The sequence below is a fragment of the Canis lupus genome, chromosome 4 (assembly GCF_048164855.1).
Source record: "Canis lupus baileyi chromosome 4, mCanLup2.hap1, whole genome shotgun sequence".
Taxonomy (NCBI): Eukaryota; Metazoa; Chordata; class Mammalia; order Carnivora; family Canidae; genus Canis; species Canis lupus.
The window spans coordinates 50,621,252-50,645,206 of record NC_132841.1 but is presented as its reverse complement, the minus strand read 5'-3'; the positions used below and the strand labels follow the sequence as shown (position 1 = coordinate 50,645,206).

The 23,955-nt window shown below is 38.0% G+C and overlaps 1 protein-coding gene across 11 annotated transcripts in view; it reads right to left on the bottom strand.

Moving 5' to 3' along the window:
- Positions 1 to 23,955, bottom strand: part of ATP10B (ATPase phospholipid transporting 10B (putative)) — a 331,154-nt gene that overhangs the window by 279,950 nt on the left and 27,249 nt on the right. For 2 of the 11 annotated variants that reach the window (XM_072824270.1, XM_072824278.1), the window contains exon 2: positions 15,047 to 15,139. The exons of the other annotated variants lie outside the window; for them this stretch is intronic. The gene's annotated coding sequence lies outside the window, so the exon portion shown is untranslated. The remainder of the gene's footprint in view (positions 1 to 15,046; positions 15,140 to 23,955) is intronic. 11 annotated transcript variants of the gene reach the window in all.

The window sequence follows — 23,955 nt, the reverse complement described above, 5'->3', positions numbered from 1 at the left end:
TGAGGAGAATGCTGGAATTATACCACTATATCTATGTAGATCAAGAGAATCAAGTTTTGGAGCCCTCAATAGTAGTTGAAGCCAGGGACATATTAGTATCTAACCAATCTGTAATTATTCAGTTGTATGAATTAAATAGGGAGGCCAACAAATTCCTATAAGGGTTAATTATGTAGCAACCACTGGAGAGTCAGTGAGGTTGAGAACGCATTAGAATTGATTCACACAGACCTAGTTCTAATTTCACCTCTGCCACCTTTTCTTGGCTACTTGACCTTGAAAATCTACTTATTTGCTCAGTCTTAGTTTTTTTCTGAAAAATAAGCAAAATAATGTCTACTTTACATAGTTATTATAAATTTCCTCTCTCTATATTCATACCTCATATGTGCTCATGTATATATCTGGTATAACACTCAATGGCAATTGTTGTTATTACTGTCTTCTACTCATCCCAACTATAAACTCAGGTACCACATGTAACAGATCTCATTTTTCCCCATTGATATAAGAACTGGACAATATAATTTATCTCATAGGTTACTATCATTTACCACCTTACTTTCACTCCCTATTTGATTATGAGAAGCTAAGGATCTAGGATTAAAAATTATAAAGTTGCCTGATTTAAAGGCCAACAGTACCGGTGGGGCAGAAAATAATCCTATAATTGCCTATTCCTTTCAGCTGGGGAAAGGTTGGAAAAGCTTATAAATCCCTTTAAAATCTCCTTAGCATCTTCTTCATCAAAACCTTCTGGAAATAACTGGCTTGGAAGCAAGGAATTTTATTCAAAGATGAGTAGTCACAAAGAAAATTACAAAAGTTGCCAATTTTACAGATAGATATTTTGCAGAGCAAGAGAGGAATGGAACAGGAAAAACAAATCAAAATAATAAACACTCAACAAAAAATATTGCCATGTAGAAAATTAAATTGTGACCAAGTTTTCACTATGAACACAGCACAGCAAAACCACCTCATGAAGCAATCACCTCTAAAATCCAGAGATCAAGTCAGAATCCTAAAGCCTAGAAAATTACCATAAGAATACATAAAGAAAAGAAAAACATAATGGAACCAGTCGGTTTAAGGAAAGAAATGGAGGATAGAAGGGAAGCTAAGACAAGGAAGAGCAAAAGCTGCTATAAATGCAGTAGATTTAAGAATGTAGGAATGGGAAAAGTTAAAAAGGATTCATGAGAGAAATTAACAATATCAAAGGCAGATGCGGTTGTCCATTATGTGTATAATTGGAGACTTTTAGGAAGAAAATGGAAATAATCAACTAAAGCAGATATTAAGATTTATAATTAAAGAAGAAAACTAACCACAGAGAAAGACTTGGATATACATATAGTTTGAAAGGTTAGTCTATGTTCTCGGAAAGAGATGACACAGAATAGCCAATATGATGACATACCCTCATGAAGTTACTACATATCAAAGATAAAGACAGAATCCTTTGGGAAGCCAAAGGGAAACAATTTGAATCCTAGTATGAGATAGAAAATAGCTTCAGCAAATGCTGAAAGACAGGTAGGATTGCTTTAAAAATCCTTAGGAATATAAAATATGGCTTCAGAAACTTATACCCAGCCAAACTATCAGTTGTACTTTTGAATATGCAAGACCTTAGGGAATATTGCTGCCAAGAGTCTTCATTAAAAAATCTTTTGGAGGAAAATTCATAAAAGTCTGTGCCCATCCATAAAAGAGTGCAAAAATTACAGCAAAAAAGATCTGTGGGGAGTACTGCGTCTACGTAACTACAGGACCAAGACTGAACGTCACGTAGACATGACAGTTTAGAGAAGAATATAAATTTTATTACCCTGACAAAATCTGGGAGAAGAGGGACAAATAAGGACAGGTGGTATAAATATAGTGATTTTCTTACGTTTTATAGCCTATGAAGTGAACACTAGAAGTATAACAGAACAGAAGAAAACATTAGCAAAAATAATACTGTAAAATGAAATTAGGTGATAGAATAAAGGGGAAAAGAGAAGATATTCTAGCTTTATCAATGCTTATAACAAAGTTAATAGATACTATTTAAATAAATAGAAAGTTAATAGTTATCAATATGTTATAGTTAAAATAACCATTTATGCATTAAGTGTAAGCTTTCCAAATTACCAAAATGCATACACACAGGAACAAAGAGAACACTAGAAGATTTTTAAAAAATACTAACAAAAGCTCTTACACTCTAAATTAAACATCATATGGTCTCATTCATTTGGGGAATATAAAAAATAGTGAAAGGGAATAAAGGGGAAAGGAGAAAAAATGAGTGGGAAATATCAGAAAGGGAGACAGAACATAAGAGACTCCTAACTCTGGGAAATGAACAAGGGGTGGTAGAAAGGGAGGTGGGTGGGGGATGGGGGTGACTGGGTGATGGGCACTGAGGGGGGCACTTGATGGGATGAGCACTGGGTGTTATTCTATATGTTGGCAAATTGAGCGCTAATAAAAATAAATTTTAAAAAATAATAAATTAAGCATATAAAAATTATAGTTGAAATGGCTACTTTTCTATGTTAGATTACTAGTTAGATCAGGTCCAATAATCAATAAACTAAATGCCATTTAGTAACTAGTGCTATTTTTCCCTGAAGCTCTATCAGAAAATCTCAGCATATCAAAAGACAGATAAAGCTTTTCCTTGTCCCTTGAAATTATGTAAACTTTTTCATTAACAAAATCAACTAAATAACACCCAAATGTCAGCTTCTTTAATAAAAGCATCACTTGTTTTTCTTAGAAGTGCTGGAAGACTCTTATGAGTCAACTGTACATCCATGCATGTGGTATATTGAATGACAGTTATGAGGTTTGCTATTTGAATGAGGTACAGCAGTATTTAGAAAGTATATTGGTGCCAAGTCTCCAGCCCTTCCCTCTTGCAGGTGAAGTGGTGAAGAGACATTAGTTTTCTATGGCTGGTATGACAAAGTGCCACAAACTGGGTGGTATCTACAGATTTTTTATAATCTTATGGTTCTAAAGGCTAGAAGTCCCAGATCAAGGTGTTGGCAGGGTTGTTTCCTTCTGAAGGCAAGAGAGAGAATCTGGTTGATGCCTCCCTCCTTGCTTCTGCTGTTTTCTTGGCAATATTTTATATTTATATAAAATATTATATATTTTATAATATTTAAAATATTATATATTTAGCTTATAGACACATCATCCTGATCCCTGACCTCATGTTCACATGGTGTTCTTCCTCTGTGCATGTTTATATGTACACATTCCTCCTTTGTATAAAGATACAGTCATTTTAGATTAGAAGCCCACCTACTTCAATGTGACCCCATCATAACTTGACTATTTATATCTGCATGCTTTTATTTCTAACTGAAGTCATATTCTTGGGTAGGGGTTAAAAATTCACAAATGAATTTTGGGGAGGCACAAACATACAGCAAGAGAGAAGAATAAGTGGTGGTTCTAAACTGATAGAGTGGACCATCCAACCTCTCAAAACAGACAAAACTAAACTGGATGCCCACTGAAATCAGGTGCCTTTGCTGTTAATTTTCACTGGCCCCTCTTACAGACTCTCTATTCCTAAGTAGATAATTCTGTTTATTGATATGTATTATTTATGTAAAAGAAGGTAGATGAAAAAAAAAAAAGAAGGTAGATGAGTACATTAGAGTAGGAGAAGAAATTGGATCAAAATCTAAGCTAGCACATCTAATAGGTGAAAGGAAATATTCTTAAATTTTTGAGACTTTCCAAATTTACTAATAGCTCATTATGCTGTCCAGAGAACTATTTATAAGCAATCTAATATCATTAAATGAGACTAATTTACTGCTGCTGGATCCAAGTAAGTCTTCTGAAATCTTATCTGGATTATTAACTCCTCAAAGAGATGCACATATTCTCTTTTGAGGCTAACCATACTGCAGCAATTCTTTGTAGGTAACACAGAGTGGTAGAGGTGAGAGTGAGAGTGGCTTGATGTTATACTTCTTGGAATGAACCGAAGTGTGTACAAAGACCTTTCTTATCTTCAGATAGTACATAAACTCCACTCCACAAATTTCAGCTTCAGTTAATTGATCAGTGCTTCCCAAGGTAGGGGGATCATATGTAATATGGTAATGGTCATGGGCAGTGTGAGATAATGTAGGATGCTATTCAAAAAGGAGTAATAGAACACTGATCTCTATAATGGGATTTTTCTTTTTTCGTTTCTTTTGTATTGATACAATCAAAAGAATTAGCTATCACAATTTCATGCTAGCTTGATTTTAATCCTCAACACATCCTGATATTCCCTGGTAATGCAAAGGAAGACATCAAAGTTCAGGTTTTTAGATAGGTATGACTGTTTATTTGCAATGTGATATTCCTTTTAATTTACTTTATCATTACTTTTTAGTTATAGCAGTTGATATAAATACTACATTTATGTAAGGGACAAGTATTTTTTAAAGTAAATTTAAAAGTTAATTTTTTAAACTACAAAATAAGTAACAGTCATGCAGTTATGCAGACATTTAAAAAGTGGCATACAAATGACTAAAATTTGGAAACCACTGAATTCATTCTTTCATTTATTCTGAAGGCATTTGCATATAAGAACAAAGCATTCTACTGGATGCTCAATAAACGTATTTAGTTGCAGGAAAAAGTTACACTCTGTACACAAATTTGCATGTTTTGGTTGAACAGAATGCAAAAACTCAGATCGGACAAATCTCTTTTACTGAAGTAGAACCAAGGCTGAATTGCAACCACCTTTGGAGCTGGTGGCAAGGTCTCCTCCTTTCTTTCTGTTTTTATCCCTAGCTTTCCTGTTTTGTATTATGTTTGATCCTGCAAGCCACCTCTGATCCTTTTGGGAATAGGCAGAGTATATAAAAAGGGAGGTGATTAATCAGTATTTGTTGAATAAATGAATACATAAGTGAATGAATAAGTAAACAGAGAAAGATGAACTGAGAAAGAATTGCAATGATCTGGTTGTTCTCAATTCCCCTGTTTTAGTACGAAGGTTAATGCAAGGAGCACACTGTGATTCTAACAGGGAAGGCAACACCCTGCATGGTCCAGATGGGGAACATGAAATCTGAACCAGCAGGACATTAGAGAAAACACTTCATGTTTGTCTTCCCTCCAGGTGTGTTCTCAGGGCTGGCTGATAATCCCATGAAAACAATGGATGCCAAAATGATGCCTCAAGCCAGTCAGAGAAGCTGGAGATTATGAGATTATGGTTATCTTGCCTAATTTCAGGATTAACTATATTAATTTCTAATTAATAGAATCATGAAAATAAAAGTTTTGGTTATTAGTGGAAAGGAAATTATAAAATCCCATTTGAGTGTGAATCCAGCCTGAATTAAGAAAGGGAGAAATGATAGGTCTTTGTTCTCTGCTCAGGAAAGACATCAGCCTGACACTGAAACCTCTTCTAGGGGACAAGAGAAAATCTCCAGTGGTTTAGTGAAAGTTGTTTTCATCCCAGTTGATTGGATGATTCATAGGCTATTGGAGAAAATATCATTGGCAAAGAGAAACATCAAAATGAATATAGCCTATTGTTCCTACTCTCTAGTTTTTAGCACTCCTTACTTTGTAATGTAGTAATTTACATAAATGCTTTCACTTTCCTTCTAACCTGGATTCTCCCAGAAAGCAGGATCTACTTCATTCATTTTTGTATTCTCCATCATACCCATTATTTGAGATACAATAGATGCTCAATATGTAGCATCTATTAAATATATGCATAAAAGTAGACATTTGAAAATTGCCACAGCTGCTGTATACATTCTTTTCTGCCAATGTTTGAACACTTATCTTGAATCAGACACTACTTTTAGCCACTGGGAGAAACTAAAACTCAGTGCAACAGCCTTATTTGTAACATGGCTAATACAACCATGATCATAAGTAACTTTCATACAATTGAGAATATGAGAAACAGAATGAAAGGGGAATAAGGCAAGAGATGCAGTGCATGGAGAAAGAAGAGGGGAAGAGGTAGATTTCAGCTTTGGGGGTTGCTTAGGGTAGAGATGGAGGAAGGAGCATTGGATGAAGGCTTTGAAGGATGAAATTCAATAGGCATAGGTAACTCTGGGAAAGAATCTCCCAAAGGAATATGCTACCATAGACAAAAATCTGGAGATATGATAGAATGGGGTGGGTTTTGGGGCACTGGGTAGTCCCAATAATGTCCAGAATGTAGGGTATATACGTATATGAGTATGGGTGAGGCAGGGAGTGAGGATATGGAACGGGAAAAGAAACAAGGAGTTAAAGACCATCTGAGCAAGATTTCACAGAGACTTAAAAACCCTGTGAAGCCATTTGAATTTAACGAAATAATGAGAGTTGTTGAGCAAAGGATATTGCATTATCTTCATTGCTTTCCAGGATCCGGACACAATAATCAGCTAACTCAAGGAATGGCTCCCTGCTAGAACATTCCCATTACCAAGAAAGGATAATATAAGACAATAGGAGAATCCTTCTAAAGCACAAGGCATATTTGTCTCTATTTGAGGTGGTTATTTAAAAAATATGCTTTCTTTGAAAATTTGCCACTAAAGAAAATGACCTAAGCATTATTTTTACTTTTCAGTAGGAAACATATTCCTGGGCAATCAAACACCCAGTGTTGATGAGAGAAAGCTCTACTTTCACATAGGAATATCAGCTGATAAAGGAAAATGAGTGATAGAAAAAGTATTTTGCAAAGCTGTAATGCAATTGATTCAGGCACATATTTTCAATTGGTGTTAAAGCTACTAGGTGATGGAAATATAAGCAAGTAATGAATAAAACAAAAGTGAGATCTCATTGTTCCTTCGGTTAAAACTCAGCATCGTCCCCCATTTTACTGAGAGCCCTAGTCCTTACAGAGGGCCCAAAAGGCTCACACAATCAGAGCCCATTAGTACTCTCACCTCAACCTTCTTATGACACCTTCCTCACCTGCTCCTATCACTTCAGTCACATTAACCTCCTTACTATTCTTTGGACAGAGCAGTTATGCACCCTTTCTTAGGGTCTTTCACTCATTGTCCCTGTCATCTGAATTGCTCTTCCCCCAGATATCTGCATGGCTAACTTCCCTGATAACAGCTTCTCAACACCCAATTTACAAACACACCTCTCCCCATTGCTACCCGCAAGCATTCCCAGCCCTATTGTTGTTCCTTAAAGGCATTTATCAACTACTAACCTATGGTATAATTTACTTATGCTGGGAGTCAGAGATTTCTGTGTTTTGTTCTCTGCAAAAATCTCAGGCATCTAGTATAGCACCTGAAATGCAGTCGTTGCTCAAATATTTGTTTAATGTATTGAATAAAAGGCATCTTTTGCGAATTATACTTGTAAGTGGCTCCTGCTCTGCCCATGCATGCAATTGGAGTACAGATCACAAGTGTGGACTGGACTCTGTGTTACATGAAGAGGCAAGTTTGGCCCATGGGCATTCACTACCATAAATATGTGAGAAGTGGTGTCTAATTAGAGGGTAAGGGAAATGTATTAATGCTGAGAAATTAATGAGCTTGGGGAAAAGAACATCAGCGCCTCTGACAAAGAAATCTGTTAGAAAAACATAAATGCAGCAGAGGCCAAGAGAAAGGGCAATGCCAATTTCTAGACTTGGGCCTTTCTGCTTCAAAGATCCACAAGTTTTGCTTTTTCTGATAAACTTCATTAAGCAGCCAACAGAATTCTCTCAACACCCAGGCAGCTTCTTTGAACTTTCATCATTTTGTAAGCCATTCTAGAAACCAGCTCAGGGTCTGTATACTGTTGATAGAATGTCAGGGAAGAAGGCAATCTGCTTCTTGAATCTGGGAGGATCTTTCTCCCTGGAGGAGGAGGAATTAGGTATCATCACCTGTTTGTAATCAGGAAACAGAGGGGAAGCAGCAGAAGAAAGCAGCCCCACATCAAGGCAGGCTGTGAAGCGTTTCCATTTTCCATCCTATAATCATCTTTTCTTTGTTCCTAGGATTATAATCTTTTATGTTTTTCATTCCAGTGTTTCCAGGGGTCTACAAATCCATGAGCACCAGACATTATCTCTATATTAAATAAATATGAGCTTGTGTACACATATATGTTTTTGAAATGTAGGTGTTAGTGGGGATAATGAAATATGAACCCTATAAAAAGTGTTACTGAATTCAAAGGATGGTTTGTCATAATACTCAACACAGTAACCTTTTGTCACAGTGGCTAAGATAAATAAACATAGGTTGCTCTTATCACAAAAGACAAAATCTTCTGTGGGAAAAGATAGAACAAGGATAAATCATCTAATTCAAATTCCTGTTTACTTCCTCAATATGATGGAAAACCAGATAGATGGAGCGACCCTAAGGTCTCATGGTGAAATGATAGGCCTGGGGTAGAACCCAAGTCTCTGGATGCCAAACTCAGTGCTCTCTAAACAACAGCACTACCCTGTCAGCAGACCCCTGCCTTTTGACATTCCTCACTGAATGGATACTGCCTTTTGATTGTTTAAGCTCTCACTAAGGTAGTCTGAATCAAGGCAGTCAAAGCCTCAGCTGAGAATGGGTCTTAGTCTTCAGGGAAAAACCTGCTTATTGCAAAGAAAACATCTGCCACTTACTTACAGGTAGTACAGCACACATAGTTCTCAGGAGAGATAACCCAAACCCTTCTACTACAGAATCAAGCAGCTGGTGGCACGGAGTCTCTTCTTACCCCAAACCAATCCATTCTCCATACTGCAGTGTGAGAGGTATTTTTCAAGAGAGAAATTCATGAATCCATTCAGTAAGTCTTTAAGTACCTAGTATGTGTTGGGCACTGCAAACATATCAGCGAACAGTTAGTCCCTGCCCTTGAGCTTATACAGAAGTGGTATGAGCCAGTAAACATTCATGTCAAGAATCTGCTTTCTAACTCTATGGATTTGCCTATTCTAGACATTTAGTGTAAATGGAATCACACAGTGTGAACTTTTATGTCTGGCATCTTTTACTTGTTAACATAAATTCCAAAGTTCATCTACATTACAGCATGTACCAGAAATTCATTTTGTCTTATGACTGAATAACATTCTATTGTATGGGTATGCCACATTATATCCATCCATTCATGATCTGATGGACATTTGAGTTGTTTTCACCTTTTGAGGATTGCAACTAATATAACTATAACCATTCATTTACAAACTTTTTTTTTTGAATATTTGTTTTCATTTTGGGGGGATGTATACTAAGAAATGAAATTGCTGAGTCACATAGTAATTTTAATTTTTTTGAGGAAGGTGTGCTCCTCCTTGGCCAACATTCCATGTTGCCAGAGTCACCTGATTACCATGGCTTGCCCTTTGTGTTACTTTGCAGGTGGAGAGTAACCTTACACATACTCTGGGTGACCATCATGGGCATATTGTCTCTTGTTCCAGCATCCCACCAGCATGTGTCCTTCACTCCCAGTGATTTTCTTCATCACTGCCCACTTTCAGTGCATGACCCATTTTCTTTCTAAAAGCTATTAGCCTCCATAGGGGCTAAGAAAACAGGTTTAAATGTGCCTTTGCAGCAAAAAGTTGCTCAGAAGTTCTGGTAGAAAGAGACGTTTCCCTCAGTTCTATTGATTTACTTAGGTAAGCTAGTCTCAAAATTTTATAAGTTTGGAAAAATTATTTAGCCTGATTCAATTTTCTCATCTGTAAAATAAGAATAATACATGTTTTGTAGAGGTAAATGAGAAATATAGGTAAAATGCCTGGGATTATTCTTGGCATGTAGCATATTTTACAGTAAAATAGTCATTTATTATTTTTCTATGAGCTAAGGTGCTATAATATAGAGATTTATACTTACTGTTTTAATCCAGAAATTAACATTTTAATTTTTTCTGTGTCCATAATGAGAAACTATAATCTTTAATGAATCAAATTGTGCTGCTTCTCTAAATGAGACTTTGATACTGCTTTTCATTGCATTTAGAATAAAAACTAAGCCTCTTCCAAGGCCCACATGGGCTCTGACCTGGCCCCTGCTTACCTTGCACCTGTGTTCTCAACCATCTCTCCATGTTTCTCAAACTCAGTCATGCTGGCCTGCTGATCCCTTGAGGCCTCAATTTCTTTCCTGCCCCAGGTCCTTGGCATCTGCTCATGATCTATCCTAGAACCTGTTCCCCAGCTTTTTGATAAGAAGAAATCTGCTATCAATTTAGTTAATTGCTTCTATTCTGACAGTCCATTCCTTATGCTTTACATCCAAAAAGAAAATAAATCCAGAATTTTTTTGTCATTACAAACTTTTTGTTTTCCTTCATAAATGATTATTATTTTTTTATGTGGGTGTGCTCGATCTCCCTTTCTAAGCTGTGAGTTTTGTGAGGTAAGGAACCTGTTCAGTCTTATCCTTCCTTGCATACACAAAGCTGACTACTAGGAGCCTCTCACCCTTTGTTGAATAAAAGAAGTCATGATTTCTCTTACATCTTGGTGCCAAAATCATTTCCAGTGAGCCTTACTTCCAATTCCATAGGGAAATCAAAATGTAAGTAAGAGTTGTATATAAGAATGTTTTTACTTGCAGTAAGGAATATTAAGAGATGCAATATTTTTTCAGAAGTGGCTTAGACACTGGTTGGTGAGGGTGTGTCACAGTTTATAGTGGAATATGGAGAAAAATACAAGGAGAATCCACTCTCAGGAAAAGAAACCACAGGAAAATCATGACATCAAATTATCTAATTACTGAAAATAAGATGGAAAAGGAAAAAAAAATGCAGTCATGCAGAAAGCTCTGGGGGCAGGAATGGTGATAGGAGGGACCATGAAGGGGCATGAGGATACTGGAGGAGACAGAGATGTTCATTATGTTGCTTGTGGTGATGGTTTTACAGGTGTATTCATAGGTTATGATCTAATTATGGGGTTTTAAATATATGCAGCTTATTGCATAGCAATTATGCCTCAATAAAGCTATGAAAAGCAGTAAGAAGATTATGTGGAAAAAAATCACCACCACCACAACTATAAAAAAATGACAGTCATGGATTTTCTCTGGCTGGTGAGCTCAGAACATAAGTTTCTAAAGGTGGAGATAATGCATCCCATTTATACTAGCCATTCTGGAATGGGACACTGGTGAGGTCCACACACAGGTGGAAGAGAAAGAGTGGCCCATACAGCAGCCATGGCTTTCCATACCTCACCTCTGTGCTCATGGGGCCTCTCCTCCTGGGAGAGCAAAGGCGAACCCCCTCTCCTCTCTGCTGCATCAGGCACCCTCAACAGAAAGCTTACACCCCATACAAGCAGGAGAAAATTGCACTGTTACTGTGTTTTGTTTTTACCTAAAACAGCAAGGAGCTCAGACACAGACCAGCAACTCCTATAGAAAATCTGCCATTTCCCATATGGCATTGACCCCATCCTCTCCTGAGGTTGCCCTCATCTACTGAATAACTTGAATTGACTGAAAAGGAATTTCTTTTTGTTTCCTGCCTTTTTCTTTGCTCACATTTTCTCTTTTCTTCTTGCTCTATTCCCCCTCTGAATATAAAAAAAACGAATGAACATTTGTTGAACACTGTGGAATCAACCACTTTCTTTATGCTATTTTATTTAATCCTTAAAACCATAACGGGGAACACTTACCATCACTCTTCCTATTTTACAGATAGAGAGAACGATGCTGTCACAAGTTCAGAGCCTTGGGGATGTCCCGCTTCTTGTGAATGCAGAGCCCAGATCTGAATATGGGATAACTCCAATGTCTGCACTTTCAGCTCCTAGACACAGCTCTTTTCATGAGTTCCCCAAATTTCTCTCTTTCCTTCATACAGGTATTAATGCATGTGATGCCTCCATTGGGTGAAGGAGCATATTTTTTAAAAAGATTTTATTTATATATTCATGACAGACACACAGAGAGAGAGGCAGAGACACAGGCAGAGGGAGAAGCAGGCTCCAAGCAGGGAGCCCGACGCGGCACTTGATCCCGGGTCCCCAGGACCACACCCGAGGCTGAAGGCAGCGCTAAACCGCTGGGCCACTGGGGCTGCCAGTAAGGAAAATGGTCATTGCATACTATGAAGCATAAAATACATGTTTAATAGTTAGGTGCTTTATGATGGACATGCTAGGCAGTCAATCAGAAACATATACATAACAATGTATTAATGGTCATTTGCATCATGAGATGATGAATGAGATTACTCTCTTCCTTTGATTATCTGTATTTTCTTAAATATTTGGGATGAGCACTTATTAATCATGTCATTGAAAATAGTACAGGAACATTCTCTGAAAAGTATAAATGCTTTTGAAAGGGAGGGATGTATTTTTTTCTGCTTATAATCTTGTTTCTGACAAGAGAGTGGCATCTTTTCTATCCCAAGAGAACAACATAATGTGGTTATTCCAGAATCATAGGAAAATATCAGAAGTGCAAATCAAAATTTGTTTAAAGCAAAATTCCCAGTTCAGAATGGTAGCTTTTTCCTGAGAGTGCCACAAACCCATCTGAGAAAAAGGGCTCCATCCTGGGAATGCATTGCAAATGTTATGAAGTTTCATATGGCACCTTCTAGCAAAGACTTCCCACACCTGAGACCAGGTACTTCATTCCTGAACCTACTCTGAAAGTATAAACAAACTATAGATGTACTAGTTGCATTATTAACTTAGTTCTATATTCTGTTTTGTTCCCTACTTGATTTTATGTGCCTCTTAACCTCAAATACGATGAATCATTAACTGCCTTATTCACCCTGTACTCTGTTTACCCACTGATTGTAGAAACCTAATAGGGGCTGGATGGTGATATTTGTCTTGAAATTATCTGATGTACCTGAGTGTACCAAGTACCAAATGGTGCCTCACTGTGCAGAGGAACTGTTTCAAGTGCTACCCATTCCCAGGTTTCAAGAAATGCCTCATCCTCCTTTCATGCATTTACCTCCTTCTACAAATATATATATAAGTTCTTCATAGGCTCAATAGGGAAAGGCAGCATTATGGAATAATCTCTGCCTTCTTGTTGGACTGCCCTCCTGATAATAAATTTTTCTTTGCTTTAAAGCCAGTGTCCCAGACATTGGCTTACTGCACATCTGGTACATGGACAAGTTCAATAACACATTTCCCTCACCCCAGCTACCTCTTCCCTTCCTCTTCTGGGTATGGCACTTCCATTTATACCTACTTTATAAAACCCATCATTGCTTGCTCTAAGGTAGCAAGTTAAGTCTCAGTAAAAGTAGAGAAGTTTTAAAAAGTTAACTTGAATGTTCTTATGCTTCCCCGCTTGGTTATGACTCAAATCCAGGCAAGACCTACATTGACTGTCTTTCTCATGCATCCTCAAGAGCTAGGATTAGTTCATTCAATTAAAAATAGTTAAGATATTGACTTGGTTCCAAGCACTGGGTGATTTCATAATGAGAAAGCAGACAAAGTCTCGGCCTCCCCCGGGTTATGGGGAAGGAGCAGCCAATAAACAGCCAAACCTACAAAATGTGGTTAAACTGTGAAGGGAATACACAGGGTGATGGGATGAAAAGTAATGAGGAGCCGGTTTTAAATATGGTAGAAGGAAAGGCTTCTTTGTAGTGAGGATATTGGAAGAGATTTAGAAATATGAGGACAGAATAGGAAACACATGATAGGTATGTATCAAGGACTTTTTTCTGGGAATCAATGGGTCAGCCTCGCCCAGCTTTTTCTGCATCCCCCAACAGGTCCTTGTGCACAGCAGGAGACCAATAAATTGTAGAACTTGGTTCAGACAGTAGGTCATTGAGCTCCTGTGATCTGCTAAGCATTACATTTTATAGATTCTACCTCACTTAATCCTTCCCAAAACCACATGAGGCAGTCTTTTAAATAAATAGCTCACATTCCATTTATGAAAAAATGTTCAATGACGTTAACTTGCTGAGGGACACATGGCTGGTAACAGAGCCAAGATCAGAGCCCATATTTGTTGGGCAGTCTCTAAGAAGCCCCTGCTTCCACTAATCCTTGAAGGATTGAATGTATGAGATCATGTGCAAAAGGGGAGTGTGAACTGGTGCAGCCACTCTGGAAAACTGTGTGGAGGTTCCTCAAAGAGTTAAAAATAGACCTGCCCTACGACCCAGCAATTGCACTGCTGGGGATTTACCCCTAAGATACAGATGCAGTGAAACGCCGGGACACCTGCACCCCAATGTTTCTAGCAGCAATGTCCACAATAGCCAAACTGTGGAAGGAGCCTCGGTGTCCATCGAAAGATGAATGGATAAAGAAGATGTGGTCTATGTATACAATGGAATATTACTCAGCCATTACAAATGACAAATACCCACCATTTGCTTCGACGTGGATGGAACTGTAGGGTATTATGCTGAGTGAAGTAAGTCAATCGGAAAAGGGCAAACATTATATGGTCTCATTCATTTGGGGAATATAAAAAATAGTGAAAGGGAATAAAGGGGAAAGGAGAAAAAATGAGTGGGAAATATCAGAGAGGGAGACAGAACATGAGAGACTCCTAACTCTGGGAAATGAACAAGGGGTGGTGGAAAGGGAGGTAGGCGGGGGGTGGGGTGACTGGGTGATGGGCACTGAGGGGGGCACTTGATGGGATGAGCACTGGATGTTATGCTATATGTTGGCAAATTGAACTCCAGTAAAAAAATAAAAATAAAAAAACAAAAATAAATTTAAAAAAGGGTTTAATGAGAAAACTAACTAAAAATAAGTACATTACTGTCTACATACTAGAAATACAAGATCACGCATTAGTTTTACACAAATCCTTTGCCTCTTTTAAGTGTAAGGAGAAACTCTAGAAAACAAAATCTTGGGGTTTGTTGTTGTTGTTTGGTTTTGAATAAAACAAAAGAAAATTCTCATTGCTTTGGTAACAATTCTGATAAATGCTAAGATCTCAAAAAAAAAAAAAAATCCTTAGGGCAGGAGAGTTTAACAGCACCAAGTGAGTGAGCCTTGGAATCATATTCCCTAGGCTGGCCGGTGGTGAGTTTGCTGTGTGGTATTGGAGAAACTCACCACTGTCCACTTCAGAATCCCCGAAGATACCTCGCACAGCAACGTGAGAGATCGTGGCAAATGTGTGCTGAGAACCACTGGCGCCAGAGTTCCCTGGAAATGGGGGGATACCAGGCATTTAAGGATATCTGCAGAACGGCAGAATAAAGTACAATTTTGAAGTCTGTTCTGTGGGAAAGAATGCAACTCAGGTTGGAGAAAACAATGGGCAAGAACTGAAGGTGACAGAGAAATAGGGGCATTTTTTTTCTTTTTCCCAATAGCCGCAGACTCCTTGATGGCAGTGTGCAGTTTTTCCTAACTTTGATTTTTCCCTATAGCACCCTTTATTTTATTTTTTTATTTTTTATTTTTATTTTTCCCTGTAGCACCCTTTAGAGGGCCCTGGCACACGTTAGGTAATTCAAGAACGGCGCATTAACTTGGAACATTCTGGCAGATGAGAAAGGATACAGTTACTACAAAGACATGTTGATTGGTAATTGATAAAGGAAACGAAAGGGACACAAATTCTGATGACTAAAGGGATCCACTGTGTAAGCTTCAGAAGTTTGTCACCAGTGATTAGCGTGGACGCACTTCACTCACAAGTCTGCCTTTGATGAGTACATGTGAGTACGGGCTATGAGTGTCATGGAAGACAGTCCTTAATTCAGAAGAGATCAGACCCATCCAGCTACTGTTCATCTGGTATTTACTAAGTATCCACTCTGTGTCAGGCACTGGTGACAGAATCTTGAACAAAACAGATCTGCTAAAAACAAAAACAAAAACAAAAAACAAACAAACAAACAAACAAACAAAAAACAAAAACAGATCTGCTCTTTTGGAGTCTAGAACCTCATCAATCAGAAACTAATAATAAGTAACTACTAGCAACAGCAGCAAATAGGTGAGAATTTATTTGCCATGTAACACTTTTAGATACCATTCAATGTAAACATTGTATTTGTAGGCAGGAAGGCAGAAGCCCAGAAAAGCCAAGTTGCTCAGGGTTATGTAGCTTGTTTGTGTCAGACTCAAGACCAGAAGCCAGTCTGCTGACTCAAAGTTGCTAAATTGCTAAGCTGGGTCTCGGAGAAGCCTGTCACTGTTCTTAATGCAGTGAACCTAAGGCGGTGGCAGGCACCAGGGTTTGAAGCCCAGATACATGTGGTCCTTGCTTTATCATCCCTTGCAGAGAGAGACGTGCATCCAGCAGGCTTTGGCTTATAGGCTCTCACAGGCCCAAATGCATTTTATTATCTGTGTCATGAGGGGACTTCACAGAGGCACTGAGGGACCAGCACTATAGAGCATATTCTCAGTAAATAGAAAACTTATAATAACATGAATCTGTTCTTTCCTGTTGCATGAAATGCTAAATACCTAACCATTTGATGGTCTACTGAAAATGAAATATTACAGAAGCCTTGATACAATTTTAATATCTCCTTTCTCATCCCATTTAGCTTCTTACAGAACAAGCCCCATCATCATTTAAGGAGTCTGTCACATGCCTGACAAGTTGCAGCCTGGCAGCTCCCTGCAGGTATCACAAAACCAACAACAGTAGAACAGGAGCACAGCATGGCGCCCCTGCTCACCCACCTGGCCTCATGCTGTTCTTTAGAAAGGAGTGCAGGTGTGCTGCTCAGTGGCTGTCAGTCACAGCTTTCCCCACACCACAGGTTAGTGGGGGCCGGAGCAGGCCTTGGGGGCCACCTCTCCAGACCAGGAGATAGTTCCTGGCTAGTGGCTCTGTTAGTGTTTGCCTAGTGACACGTGGGAGGTCAGAATATCCAGGGGTAGCCTCACCTGGAAGCTTCTGTCCCCAAAGCCTTGATGACTGAGGACCTCAGCTTCCTGCTAAGGTCCCCACCTCTGCACTGTTCCTTAGGACCAGGAAAGATCTCAGTGCTGTCTTGTCTTGTCTTTTCTTTTTTCTCTTTTTTTCTATTTTCTCTTTCTTTCTTTCTTTCTTTCTTTCTTTCTTTCTTTCTTTCTTTCTTTCTTCTTTCTTTCTTTCTTTCTTTCTTTCTTTTCTTTCTGTTTTCTTCTTTCTTTCTTTCTTTCTTTCTTTCTTTCTTTCTTTCTTTCTTTCTTCTTTCTTTCTTTCTTCTTTCTTCTTTCTTCTTTCACTATTAAGGGAGCTGGGGATGGTTTCCTGCTTTTAAAAGGCCCTTAAATTCAGAAACTGTAGAAAGTTCTAAGAGTGTGGTTAATAGTCTGAGGCTCTGGAGTTAGACTGCTGGTGGGGTCCCGATCTCCTAGCTTAGCAAGCTGCTTAATCTCTTTGAGTCTCATATATATCCACAAAGATATTTCTAGTACCTACACAATAGGGCAACTGTGAAGAGTACATGAGGCAGCCTGTGTGAAATGTTCATAGCAAGGCCCAGAATTTAGTAGTTACCCAATATACGTCAGCTCTCTTTATTCTTGGCCTTCACAGTCTAGACAGATGCAAGTTAGGCAGACAGTCCTAACAAAGCAATAACATTAATTATCCTTCTCTCTCTCAATATGTAGGGGTGTGTGTGCATGCAGTTGCATGTATCACTCGTGTTAGAGGCAATACCTCTTTTAGCTAATATGTTACCTTGCTAAGCTGGTCTGCCCAGCTTACAATATATTATTTTTAGGCAAAATGTGTATTTTAGCAAGAGAGGAGCGAAGGGATGAGTAGATTCTTGAATTATATACGAAAATGTACCTATCATGTTCTGAAGAGCAGTTGTCATGTAGCAAGCACTTTGCAAATAAAAGTTATTATAATAATTAAGAATTTGGGGGTGGTTGAATTTTCTTGCCAACATTAACCATATGTTCATTTTCACAAGACCTTCTATGCTTCCCTCAGGTGCCACACAGACTTGTGTGGCACAGTCACTTGGCCTCTGACTGAATTGTGAGGAATGTGGAATAACAGCCAGAAGGGGAGTCAGAGGATATCAAAATGATTTCCTCCTATTTCATATACAGGGAAACTGAGGCCTACAGAAAAGGACAGTCCTTAAAGCTATATAGTAAATTCAATAAGTTAGAAAATGGTTAAAATTTAAGCAAGATGGAAGAAAAATAACAACTAACAGCTATTGAACAGTAAACTCTGGACTGGGTATTATTCCAAGTACTTTGAACAAACCTACAAAGCATATACTACCATTAGTACCATGTAATACATAAGTAAGCTGAGCCTTAGAGGAATTAAGAAGCCTCCCTAATGGCCAAGAGCTAGTTTGGTCCTGGAGTCTGTGTTTTTGACTACTCACTGTACTGGGTATGTAAATCTTGATAGTGGAGTGATGGATAGAGAGTTAATGCACTAGATATCTTCAGCCTTTGGTAAAAAGCCACTATGCTTGGACTTTAAGGCAGCCTTGTGATGTGTTCCCTCGACACCCAGTGACTTTGTTCCTTGCTGCACGGAACGTATGCATATTTATTGCTTTATGGTCTTCTGGGATCCAGGGCTGCCGGGGAGCTCGTGCATGGGAGCGGACTCAGGCAGCTTCCCACCCCTTGTGGATGCTCACGTGGGCTGCCATGCAGTCTGCCTTATTGGTGTGTGTGGTGCCAGCTGATCCTGTTCTCCAGGATTCAACACCCAACCCTTGGTCTACTTTAAAGAGAGTTTTGTGTGATTCCCCCAACCCCCCCATTTGCATTATATTGTGTAATACCGATTTAAGGAAATAAGCCTTTGGAATCGAAACAAACAAAACAAACCAAAACAAAAAACACAAAAACCCTGGGATAGCCCAGGTTTGCATTTAAAATTCAGATGGGCCGGAGTTCACTCCTACCTTTGCTATTTAGCAGTTCTGCTATTGACTTTGGGCAAGTCACCAACCTCTCTGGCCTTGGGGTTTCTTGGGTATATGGTGAGAGTCTATGCCCCATAGGGCTGCTGGGAAAATTAAATAGAAGCATAGCCTAGTGAGTGAGAGAGCAAGTCTGACTCACAACTCTACCACCTGAAGCTATGATATTTGACATATTTCATAACTTGCCTGAGTCTTCAATTTTCTCATATACAAAACAAGCGATAGCACCTTTTACATAGTAGAATGTTTGTAATGAGTTAAGATCATTCATGTAAAGCACTAGCACAGAGCCTGGGTATCAGTGAAAACTTCTTAAATATTGGCTGATATTCTCATTATAATGTATATAAAATCCCAACTAAAGCACGGAACTTTGCTGGCATTCAATTCAATCCAGCTAGTAGTAAAGGGATGCTACACCAAACTCTTTTGCAAAATATCAAAAGGCATAAGTATTTAGGTTTAGGCTTCTGTCTCAACCTAATTTCATTGAAATAAAGAAAAAAAGTAATGTGGAGGAATGAGGATAGGGTTAAGAAAGAAATGAGACAATTTTGAAAGACAAATTAAGAAAATAACCTTTTTTACAATTCCATCAAAAATAAAATACCTAGAAATAAATTTAACCAAGGAGGCAGAAGACCTGAACTCCAAAAACTAGAAGACACTAATGAAAGAAATAGAAAATGACAAGGACAAATGGAAAGATATTCCATGTTCATAGACTGGAAGAATTAATACTGTTAAAATGTGCATACTACCAAAGTAATCTACAGATTCAATGTAATCTGCATCAAATTATCAATGGCATTTTTCATAGAACAGGAACACAAAATCCTGGAATTTATGTGGAACCACAAAAGAACTTGATTAGCCAAAGCAATCTTGAGAAAGAAGAACAAAGCTGGAGGAATCATGCTTTCTGATTTCAAACTGTACTACAAAGCCATAGTAGTCAAAACAGTATGGTACTGATACAGAAATAGAAATATAGATTAATGGAATGGAGTAGAGATCCCAGAAGTAAACTCATGCTTTATATGGTCAATTACTCTATGACATAGGAAGGAAGAGACTACCTCTTCGGTAAATGGTGTTGAGAAACTACACAGCCATGTCTAGAAGAATGAAACTGGATCACTATCTTATACCATATACCAAAATAAATTCATTATTTAAATGAATTAAATACTGGATTTAATTAAATTTAATTTAATTAAAGTATTTAATTGGATTAAAGAGGATTAAATTAAAGTGGATTAAAGACTTGAAAACATACAACTAAAAGAAACATAGGCAGTAAGCCCTTTGACATAAGTCTTAACTATATCTATCTGTATCTCTATCTCTATATCTAAATATTTTGGAACTGTCTCCTTAGACAAAGGAACAAAAGCTAAAATATACAAATGGCATTATATTAAACTGAAAAGCTTCTGCATAGTAATGAAAACCATCAAAAAAGTGAAAAGGAAATCTGAATCGGAAAGCTATTTGCAAATCAAACATCTGTTAAAGGGTTAATATCCAAAACATATAAAGAACTTACATACCTAGATATAAAAAAGAATTCAACTAAAAATGGGCAGAAGATTTGAAAACATAATTGTCCAAAGAAGATATACTGAAGGCCAAAGCCATATGAAAAGATGCTCAACATCACAAATCATCAGAAAAATGCAAATCAAAACCACAATGAGATTATCACCTTACACTGATCAGATTGACTATTATCAAAAAGACAAAAAATAGCAAGTGTTGATGAAGATGTAGAGAAAAGGGAGCCCTTGTACACTGTTGGTGGGAGTATAAATTGGTGTAGTCACTATGTAAAACATTATAGAGGTTCCTCAAAAAATTAAAAATAGGACTATCATATGATCTAATTTGGGGTATTTATCTGAAGAAAATGAAAACAATTCAAAGAAATATATACACCCCTATAGGTTTATTGCAGAATGATTCACAATAGTCAAGATATGGAAGAAACCTGTGCTCATTGATAGATGAATGGATAAAGAAGATGTACACACTTACACATAAACACACAGAATTGAATATTATTCAGCCATAAAAAGTTAAATCTTGCTGTCAGCAACAACATGGATAGACCTAGTAGGTATTATGCTAAGTGAAATAAGTCAGAAAGAGAGGACATATGTACTGTATGCCTACATGTGGAACCTGAAAAAACAAAACAAATGAACAGAACAAAAGAGAAATAGACTCATAGATACTGGAAAGAAACTATTACCAGAAGAAGGGGTCTTGGGGGGTGAACAAGACAACATGAAGGAGATTAAGAGTTGCAAACTTCCAGCTATAAGTAAATCATGGGAATGTAATGTACAGCATAAGGGATATATTCAATAATATGGTAGTAACTTTGTAAGGTGATAAATAGTAACTAGGCTTATTATGGGGATCATTCTGCGATGCATTAAAACATTGAATCATTATGAAGTACACTTGAAAGTAATAGTATATTACATGCCACTTATAGTTCATTAAAACAAAACAAGACGAACTAAAAGAAATGGGACAATTTTGTTTACTTGAGAATATAACTCTCTATAGAGACTTACCATGCCGCTTTCCCACTTCCTCTACACCTTCCCTCTTACTTATATTACAGGTGGAATCCTGCCCCAAAGGGTACTTATTAACTGGATTTAGATTTATATTTTAGATGTTGAATATCTAAAGTTGAGAAAGATAGGTTCTGAGGGAACTTAGAAAATAGCTTCCATTTATTGAGAATTTAAAATGGATTAGGCACTATATCTCATGTTAATGCTGTAAAATATTCTAGTATCTTTTTTTTTAAATGATTTTATTTATTTATTTGAGAGAGAGAGAGAGCGAGAGAGCATGCACAAGTGTGGGCAGGGGGAAGGACAAAGGGAGAAAATCTCAAGCAGACTCCCCATCAAGTGGGGAGTGTGGAGGTCAAGAAAAATCAAGGCCATTCCACCTCAAGTTTAGCATTAGCACAAGTACAGCCATCTGAGGCCCCTGTGAATAAGAGCTGAACTTTATAGGAAAAACTGCAGAATGTCCTCAATATCCTCGGCAGGTAATCCCATATCAGAAAGACAACAGAGCCCACACACTTGGTAGCAAGTCCCATATTAGAATGAGAACAGAGCTCAATGCCCTTGAAAGCCCCACATCAGAATGTAAACAGAACTTGAGAAATTCTTCCACCCCTTCTGAAAATCCCCTAGACCAGCCTATAAAAAAACCAGCTGTAACCCACTTCGGGGTCCAAGTCCCTGCTCTGCTGTCTGGAGTATACTTGGACCCAAGCTCGAGCTTGGTACTTGCATCGGTGTCGGCTCCTTGGTGGTTTCTCGGATTCACAATCTTGGGCACTACAGGGAGTCTTACACAGGGCTCAATATCATGACATGAGACCATGACCTGAGCCAACACCGAGAGTCAGATGTTTAACTGACTGATCCACCCAGGTGTCCCTTCTATCTTTCTTGATAATGTGTGACCATAGGATGAACTGTGCTAGGACCTTTGAAAACTTTCACTATTGAAAGAGCTATTAACTAGAGATCCACACCTTTCCATCTTTCATAAATACCTTGGAGTGAAGAGTTAATGGAAGGAATTCTTCAGGGCAGTTGGAATTCCCTTCTACTTTCTTCCTCTTAACGTTTATCAATATTAATGTTAAATTGTGGACATCTACAGACACTATAGATTAGCAGATCCATACTTCCATGACTAACCTTTCTTTGCTTAAACCTACCAAATGATATTTAAAAAACTGAAGGAATTCCCCAGGTTTCCTTGAAACTAGAATTACCCATGTGTCACAGTTTAGTCCAATGAGATGGAATAGAGGTCTGCTGGTACCACTCTCCTTCCTCTTGCTGGTCATATAGTGGCCATATAACAACTATAAGGTGTAGGGATGAGAAGCCACTCTACTGAGGAGGCAGAGAGGAAGGTTAGAAAGCATGGGTCCCCGAGGGCATCTTTGAGTCCATACATCAACTGTGGACTACTTCCCTCTGCACTTCTTATTTAAGCTACCATAATTGGGTCTCATTTTGTATGTGTGTGACTTTTTCCTAAGTGGCAAAGTGAATGGGCATTTGTTATTTGTGGCCACTCAGGCTCCTTCTTCTCTAGCAACAGCATCCAGACTTACTTTAAAAGAACTATCTTCTTCCTTTATGGTGCCTTGGGTATCAAAATGCTTAGTCCTCAGTTTGTCAAAGGGTTGGCACCAAAACAAATTGTTTCCTGTACTTCCTACATGGAGCCCAGTTGATTCTTTTTTTTACAATATATTTCTTCAGTATTAGATTCTAAAAGTCACCCCAAATTCTTCCAATAATTTCCATAGTTTCTGAAGTTAGAGCCTGTTTCTTCTTCCTGCAGGCAAAGAACCCTTCTTGGTACTCAGCAATCTACACAAAAACATTGATACTGAATAGTTTCTCCTGAACTTGTTGCAAATATTATCCCAAGAAATTCTAATAAATCTCCATGCAGTAGGAACTATTAGTGCCATATTAAAGTTCAGGAAACTGAGGCTCAAAGAGGTTAAATGATATTTCTTGCCAATGTCATACAACAAGAAAATGGCAAAAACAATATTTACCAAATACCTCTGTGCTACTCATATTTCTTAGCCTCTCTTGCATTTAGGTTCTTGTAACCGTACTGGCCACTGGAACAGGAATGGCAGTGACATGTGCCATGACCAGGCTGAAGGGGCTAAGAGATGGCCTATCTCCTCTATTTCTATCCCGAGCCTCAGAGAGCTTGGAGATGATCTCTGTTGGATGATGATCTCTCAACCCAAAATGAACTGTGATATGACAGAAGTAAATTATTACCCCTTAAGCCAATGAGACTTTGAGGTGTATCTTTTGTGCATTTAGAGTTAATTATCCTACCCAATGCATTGACAGTGAATTGAAATAATTTCTGATTTACTTCTCTAAGTTTTATTTTTTTTATTATTATTTTTTTTAGTTGTTGTGTTTCTTTAGTTTCTTTTTTTTTTAATTTATTTTTTATTGGTGTTCAATTTACTAACATACAGAATAACCCCCAGTGCCCGTCACCCATTCA